Source organism: Macaca thibetana, chromosome 5 (assembly GCF_024542745.1).
Source record: "Macaca thibetana thibetana isolate TM-01 chromosome 5, ASM2454274v1, whole genome shotgun sequence".
In the NCBI taxonomy this organism is placed as follows: domain Eukaryota; kingdom Metazoa; phylum Chordata; class Mammalia; order Primates; family Cercopithecidae; genus Macaca; species Macaca thibetana.
This window is the reverse complement of record NC_065582.1, coordinates 77,697,063-77,703,840: the sequence shown is the minus strand read 5'-3', so window position 1 is coordinate 77,703,840 and position 6,778 is coordinate 77,697,063. Positions and strand designations below refer to the sequence as shown.

Genomic DNA, 6,778 nt, shown 5'->3' with positions numbered 1-6,778 from the left:
AAGTTATGGCACTTCCCACACCTTCTTCTCTGGCTTGTTCTAGAAATAAACTCCTGCTATCTTTCACTGGAAGGAGGCAGGGGCACATCTTCAGGTCTCTATGGGAATGCAGATACTCCCTGCATCTCCCTCCCTTGCTTGCTTTAGCAATAAGTCCAGGCCAGAAGTCTCCGTCTATTAGGAGGGTATGAAACTTGTGCCTCCTTCAACAGGAGAGTGGGAACTTCATGCACTTTCTTCCCTGGTTTTCTCCTGAAATAATTCCAAATATACAGACTCTCTCTGAGAGTAACTTCTGCATGCATCAAGTGCTCCAACTTTTCAGCCTTCATCCAAGGAACTGTCTCCTAAATCACCTAGCTCTTGGAGTTAACAGAGCTCTATGCTATCGAGTTTTTTAGACCACAGAGGGAAAAAAATGTGACTTTTAAACCTTTAAATGGTCATCAGTATCTCCTGAGGTTCAAAGTGAGCAGTCTGATCAAAACTATAGGCATGTTCCTCAGTCCCTCTTCTTAGTGTAGAGCAAAATGAGTGGAAGATTAATTTTGGTTCTCAGCTTTTCTGCAAAGAAAGAAAGATAAATCTAACATAAATCTAGCACCCCAACATTTCCTGCCCTGTCCCAAAGGACTGGCTTCTATCCTACCTCTCTCAAGACAATAACATGACTTGACACTTTTTAATTTCTTTGGGGCTACAAAGAACAATGGCAGCAGGTTGGACAAACACAAAGAGTTTAAAGGCACCTAGAATCGTTGGCTGTGCTGACTGAGGAGAAATATATCCTACATAAGACCAGCCTAACAAAACTTAGAGAGCTTGTTCATTCATAGAACATACTGAAATCAACACAGATAGTCAAAGAAAGTGAAGAAACAGGGAAACATATTCCAAATAAAAGAATAAAATACATCTCCAGAAGCCAATCCTAGTAAAGTGGAGATACAAGCGCTCTTGAGTCAGCTTGTGGTGAATGCTGCCTGGCCTAGGACTCACACTTCAGGGCAGTAGGGTCCTTTCTGGCCCAGGGCAGGTCCAGAAATGCCATCCAAGAGTCAAATTCTGGAATCAGGTACCCCGATAGCCTGCTTGGTGCACTTCCCACCATAGCCATACTGGTACCTGAAGCCAGCAAGTCTCAGAGGCTCACCCAAGGCTCGTGACATAGTACCTGGGTATTGCTCCTGGTCATTAAGGACCCAAGGGCTCTTCTGTTGGGAGATGATGAATGCTGCCAGAACTGGGCCCTTTCTTTCAAAGCAGTGGGTCCCCTTCTGGCCCAGAGCACGTCTACAAATGTCATCTGGGAGCAAGATCCTGGAACGAGGGTCTCATGATTCTGATTGGTGCCTCTTTCCTGCTACAGCTGAATTGATATCCAAGATGTAAAACAGAGTCCTCCCCACTCTTCTCTCTTCTCAAGCATAAGGAAGGGGTATCTTTTGGAGCTGTGAACTGTGCATCCTGGGGTTAGAGGAGGGGTGATGCCAACACTCCCTTAGCCGCCCCAGCTTGTGTCTCAGTATGTCATGTCCCCATACCAGTCCACTGTCCCTGAGCCTAGTTCAGCACTAGGACCTGCCTAACAGTTGCAGTTCTTGAGAATTCAAGTTTGGATCACTGGGATCAGCAAATCCCCTTCTGGTTAGGGCTGGTCTAAATGCTTTCTCCATGGGTAGGCATCAGTTGAGTTTGGTATGGTTTTCCTTTCTGCTCTAACAGGACAGCAGTGAGTTCAATGCCTTACAGTTGGCTGTGTTCTCCCTCCCCCAGTGCCCAGATATGCTGTCTGCACCCTGCCACTGCTGCCGAGGAGAGAAGAAGGGGTGGTGTCAGTGATTTACTACTTCCTTTTCTACCTCTTTAATGCCTCTTTCAGCGATATGAAGTTACCACCAGGTACTATGAGTGTTCACCTGGTTTTTGGTTCTTAGGAAGGTGATTTTTCTGTGTAGATAGTTGTTAAATGGATGTCCTTGCAGGGAGAACGATTGGTTGAACCTTCTATTCTGCCATCTTGCTTCTCCAATTTGCACATCGTTTTCAAATGCACACAGAACATTCTCCAAAATAGATCATATTTTAGTCCACAAAATAATTATTAACAAATTTAAAAGATTGAAATTATATTGAGTATCTTTTCTGATCACAATGGTGTAAAACTAGAAATAAATAACAGGAGGAATCTTGGAAAACTCACAAGTAAATGGAAATTAAATAGTATGTTCTTGAACAGGCCGGGTGCAGTGGCTCATGCCTGTAATCCCAGCACTTTGGGAGGCCACGGCAGATGGATCACTTGAGGCCAGGAGTTCAGGACCAGCCTGACCAAAATGGTGAAACCCGCTCTACTAAACATACAAAAAGAAAAAAACAAAAACAAAAACTTTAGCCTGTATGGTGGCACATGTCTGTAATCCCAGTTACTTTGGTGGCTGAGTCATAAGAATCACTTGAACCCAGGAAGTGGAGGTTGCAGTGAGCTAAGACTGCACCACTGCCCTCCAGCCTAGACAGCAGGGTAACTGTGAAAAAAAAATCTTGACACAAATGAAAATGGAAATAAAAACACCAAAACTTATGGAATCAGCAAAAGGAGTCTTGAGAGGGAGTTTATAGCAATAAATGCCTTCATCAAAAAAGAGAAAAAATCTCAAATAAACAACCTAATGATACATCTCAAATAACTAGAAAAGAAAACTATAGTTTGTCCAAACTTCACAGAAGAAAGGAAATAGCAAATATCAGAGAAGAAATCTGCCAAATAGAGACAAGATGAACAATAAAAAAGATAAACCTAAAAGCTGGGTTTTTGAAAAGGTAAACAAAATTGATAAATTTTATCTAGACAAAGATTATACTCACTGGTGAAAAGCTGAAAGCTTTTCCTTTAAGGTCAGGAACAAAATAAAGATGCCTATTCTGGCACCATCTATTCAACATAGTACTAGAATACCTGGCCAGAGCAATTAGGCAGGGGAAGGAATAGAAGCCATGCAATCAGAAAGGAAGAAGTAAAACGATCTCTATTTGGTAATGACATACCTTATATATTAAAAACTGTTATTATTTTATAAAAAAGTTAAAACTGGCAAATTCAGTAAAGTTTCATGCTACAAAATAAGCACACAAAAAATCAGTAGCATTCTTATATACTAAAAACAAACTATCCAAAAAAAGAAATTAAGAAAAAAATCCCATTTACAATTGCATCAAAATAAAGAAATATATTAAATAAATAAAATTTTAGGAAGTAAATTTAACCAAAGAAGTGGGAGATCTGTGCACTGAAAACTGTAAATCATTGATGAAAAATTGAAGAGGACACCAATAAATGAAAAACTCTTCCAAGTTCCTGGATTGGAAGAATTAATATAGTTAAAATGGCCATACTACCCAAAGTGATATATATATTTAATTCAATTTCTATCAAAACTTCATGTTATTTTCCACAGAAATAGAAAAGAAATCCTCAAATTTGCATGGAACCAAAAAAGAGGATTAAAATACTAAAATTTATATGGAACCAAAAAATACCCCAAATAGCAAAAGAAGTCTTAAGAGAAAAGAACAAAGCTAGAGGCATCCCACTTTCTGATTTCAAAGTATATTATAAAGCTAATTGTAATCAAAACAGCATGATACTGGTAGAAAAAGACACATCAACCATTGCAAGAGAGTAGAAAGCCCAGAAATAACCCCATGTATTTACAATCCTTTTACTTTTGGAAAAGGTACCAAGAACACACAATGAGAAAAGGACAGTCTCTTCAATGAATGCTTCTGGGAAAACTGGATATCCTCATATAGAATGAAATTAGACCCTTATCTCATAGCATATATACAGGCTGCTCTCCATATCTACTGCTTCTGCATCTGCAGATTCAACTAACCACAGATCAAAAATATTTGACAAAACTAACAATAAAAATAACAATAAAAACAATACAGTATGGTATATTAACGATTTATATGGCATTTACTTTATATTAAGTATTATAAGTAATCTGGAGATGACTTAAATTATACAAGAAGATGTGCATAAGTTATATGCAAATACTATACCATTTTATATAGGTATATCTCATTTTATGGTGCTTTGCTTCATTACGCTTTGTAGATATTATGAGTCTTTTTTGTTTTGTGTTTGTTTTTTACAAATTGAAGATTTGTGGTGACCCTGTGTGGAGCAAGACTATCGGCACCATTTTTCCAACATTATGTGCTCATTTCCTGTCTCTGTGACATATTTTGTTAATTCTCACAATATTTCAAACAGTTTCATTATCTTTATATCTGTTATGATGATCTGTAATCAGTGATCTTCAATGTCACTATTGTAATTGTTTTGGTGCACCACAAACTACACCTACATAAGACAGAAAACTTAATCAATAAATGTTGTGTGTGTTTTGACTACTCCACTGCCTGGCCAGTCTATCATCCCTCTTCATCTCCTCAGCCCTGCTTATTCCCTGAGACACAACAATTGTGAAATTAGATCAATTCATAACCCTACAAGTTGCTGCAACATGGATGGAAATGGGGGGCATTTTCCAAAGCAAACTAATACAGCGGCAGAAAACCACCTATTCTCACTTATAAATGGGAGCTACAAATTGAGTGCACATGACACAAAGAAAGGAACAATAGACCCCAGAGCCTACTTAAGGATGGAGGTTGGGAAGAGGATGAGGATTGAAAAACTACCTACCGAGTACTATGCTTACTACCTGGGTGATGAAATAATCTGTACACCAAACTCCCACAACATGCGATTTACCCATGTAACAAACCTGCACATGTACCCACTGAGCCTAAAATAAAAGTTGGAAATAAAAAAAAATGACCTTACAATGGCCTCTAAGTACTCAAGTGAAAGGAAAAGTTGCACATCTCTCAATTTAAATCAAAAGCTAGAAATAAAATAAGTTTAGTGAGGAAGGCATGCCAAAAGCTGAGACAGGCTGAAAGCTAAGCCCCTTATACTAGACTTGTGAGTACAAGTTAGCCAAGTTGTGAGTACAAAGGAAACGTTCTTAAAGGAAATTAAAAGTGCTACTTCAGTGAACACAGGAATGATGAAGTGAAACAGCCTTATTGCTGATATTAAGAAAGTTTGCTTACTGTGGGTAGATCAAACTAGCCACAACATTCCCTTAAGTTAAAGTTGAATCCAGAGTGAGACCCTAACTTTCTTCAATTCTATGAAGGCTGAGAGGGGTGAGGAAGCTACAGAAGAAAAGTTGGAAACTAGCAGAGGTTGATTCTTGGGATTTAAGGAAAGAAGCCATCTTCACAATATAAAACTGAAAGATGAAGCAGCAAGAGCTGATGTAGATGATGTAGCACATTATCCAGAAGATCCAGCTAAGATTATTGATGAAAGTAGCTACATTAAACAACAGATTTTGTGTTGGATTCAGCAGCACACATACTGAAACTGGAATGATACAGAAAAAATTAGCATAGCCCCTGCTAAGTGGTGTCATGCAAATTCATGAAGTATTTCATATTTTTAGCTATAAAGATACTAGAGGCAAGCTTACGAAAGACTCTTCTAGACATTGGTCTGGGTAGAAAATTCATGACCAGGATCTCAAAAGCAAAACAACAAAAACCAAGATAGTCAGATGGTACTTGATTAAACTAAGAAGCTTCTGCACAGCAAAAGAACCAATCAACAGAGTGAACAGACAGCCTACAGAAAGGGAGAGGATGTTTGTAAACTATGCATCTGACAGGGAACTAGTATCCAGAATTTACAAGGAACTCAAACAACTCAACAACAAACAGATAACCCCATTAAAGGGTGGCCAGAAGATGCTAATATATTTCAAAAGCAGCATAAGTTTCATACATTTGTTGGTTATTTGTATAAAAATCTATTGAAAAATAGAAAATTTTCAAATTTTTATTTTCAATAGATATGCCTCATACTAGCAGCCAACAAGCATACAAAAATGCTGAACATTGTTAATCATCAGAGAAATTTAAATTAATGCCACAGTGGGATGTCATCTTACACCAGTTAGAATGGCTATTATTGAAAAGACAAAAAGTAACAAATGTGGTTGAGGAGGCAGAGAAAAGGGAAGGCTTGTGCACTGTTGGTGAGAATATAAATTGGCATACCATCTATTTAAAACAGTATGGGGATTTATCAAATAACTAAAAATGGAGCTGCCATTTGATCTAGCAATCACGCTGTTGGGTATCTACCCAAAGGAAAAGGAATAATTATATCTATCAATAAGATTACTGCACTCATATGTTTATTGCAGCACTATTCATAACAGCAGAGATTAGGATTCAACCTAAGTGACCATCAGAGGAGGATTGGATAAAAACAATGTATATATACGCAATAGAATAATATTCGACCATTAAAAATAATTAAAGCATGTATTTGAAGCAACATGGATGGAACTGGAAGCCATTATCCAAGTGAAACATCTCAGAAGGAGAAAGAAAAAAAAATACTGTATGTTCTCACTTATAAGTGCAAACTAAATAATGTATACATGTGGACATAATGTATGGACTTGGAGACTCAGATAAGCCGGGGTGGGAAGGGGGGTGGATGATGGGAATTACCTAATGGGTACAATGTACATTATCTGGATAATGGATACACTAAACACCCACACTTCACAACTACACAATATAGCCATGTAACAAAATTGCACTTGTATCCCTTAAATTTATACAAAACAGGCCAGGCAAGGTGCACTTTGGGAGGCAGAGGTGGGTGAATCACCTGAGGTCAGGAATT

General features: G+C 38.1%; 1 non-coding gene across 1 annotated transcript; it reads left to right on the top strand.

Annotated features, from left to right (window-relative positions):
* The first annotated feature begins 5,416 nt into the window (after positions 1 to 5,416).
* On the top strand, positions 5,417 to 5,523 carry LOC126955805 (U6 spliceosomal RNA). Its single transcript, XR_007726099.1, has one exon. It is a non-coding gene; the product is annotated as a U6 spliceosomal RNA (small nuclear RNA).
* The last annotated feature ends 1,255 nt before the right edge of the window (positions 5,524 to 6,778 follow it).